This window comes from Sinocyclocheilus anshuiensis, unplaced genomic scaffold (assembly GCF_001515605.1).
Source record: "Sinocyclocheilus anshuiensis isolate Anshui unplaced genomic scaffold, SAMN03320099.WGS_v1.1 C32745917, whole genome shotgun sequence".
NCBI classification, from domain to species: Eukaryota; Metazoa; Chordata; class Actinopteri; order Cypriniformes; family Cyprinidae; genus Sinocyclocheilus; species Sinocyclocheilus anshuiensis.
This window is the reverse complement of record NW_015619722.1, coordinates 1-1,387: the sequence shown is the minus strand read 5'-3', so window position 1 is coordinate 1,387 and position 1,387 is coordinate 1. Positions and strand designations below refer to the sequence as shown.

General features: G+C 40.4%; 1 long non-coding RNA gene across 1 annotated transcript; it reads right to left on the bottom strand.

Annotated features, from left to right (window-relative positions):
* Positions 1-313: 313 nt before the first annotated feature.
* Positions 314-1,288, bottom strand: LOC107682955 (uncharacterized). Its single transcript, XR_001633633.1, has 3 exons — positions 703-1,288; positions 517-618; positions 314-436 (listed from the first exon to the last, which is right to left on the bottom strand). It is a non-coding gene; the product is annotated as an uncharacterized LOC107682955 (long non-coding RNA).
* Between the last annotated feature and the right edge of the window lie 99 nt (positions 1,289-1,387).

Genomic DNA, 1,387 nt, shown 5'->3' with positions numbered 1-1,387 from the left:
GTGAGTGTGTGTGAGAGAGAGAGAGAGAGAGAGAGAGTGTGTGTGCACTACTGCTAGCTACTAGTTAAGCGTCATCTTGTTTTATTGGATTCAAATAAATAAGTTCATATTACTCATGAATAATGTTTTTTTTTTTTTTTATCCGATACCTCAAATAATTAGAGTTAAATCATTGGGTTTTAAAGTGTACTCACTTTTATTTGTTATGGTACTAAATGCAATTTAATTCTTAACTTTAAAATTGAACTTGAATTTTCATAAGTTATATTTAAATGATTTAATAGCTTGTACCTAATATTTTAAGTTTGAGATATTTCATTGAGTGGAGTTTTTCGAGTGTTTCTCTGACCTTTTCTCTTGGGGCTCAGGCTCTCTTGAGGTGGAGGCACTGGTGGAGGAGGGAGGCTCGTGTCTGACGGACGGACGCTCATATGAGCTTTAGAGAGAAGACAGGAGTGAAAACGATGACCTGAGGAGAATTCAGAGATGTGTGTGTGATATCTGGTCCAGACGTACCTTGTATGAGGGCGGCGATCTGTCGACTCTTTTGAGAGGGCATGTCTCTAACAGTGTCCAGCGCTGTTAGACTCTTACTGTCCATGATATTCACATCAATACCTGGAAAACAATCGCACAGAGCGTCCTGGGTACAATTTCTGTAGTCCAACCATTTGTAATTTCTGCATTTGAGTTTATTTTGACCTGCGTTGAGTAGTTTTTGTACTACTTCTGTCTTTCCAAATAGAGCTGCTTCATGAAGGGCACTGCCTTTCTCGGTCTGTTAACAAAGAAAACTTTCATCATAAGATACAGAGGCACATACAGTGACCCCAAAATGTTTTAGACACTTGGATAAAAGTTGTGAAGGTTGAAATGTCATGCATGTTCTGTTTTAGGTCAGTTGACTGCAATAACTGAGTCCGATGTGGCATATCAGACGACACACAGACCAGACAAACTCATTTTCACACTGCAGCGGCTTTCTCAGCGTGTTAGCAGACAAACCAGACTGTGTCCATGTGTGTCGCTGCTCTGAGGATGTACTGAGTGAGAGACAGATGGCAGGTTGTTACTGTTAAGCGTGCGAGCAGGTTTCTCAGGTAGAGGCAGGAGTGTTCTGGCAAGGTGCTAAAGAGCAGCTACTTTAAATCTCTGTGAGAAACTGAGATCAAACCAGCTGCACTGACTGCTGAAAGCCCAGCTAACACACACCCGCACTGATGAGCGGCTCAACTCTTTCAGCTCAAACCAAAACAGCATTTAAACCCATTCTGCTTCTGTAATTTCTTTTAAAAGGTGTTATTTTTTTAAAAGAAATTAATACGTTTATTGAGCAGGGATGCATTACATTGATCAAAAGTGACTTCGGTAACACTTTATTTTAGGG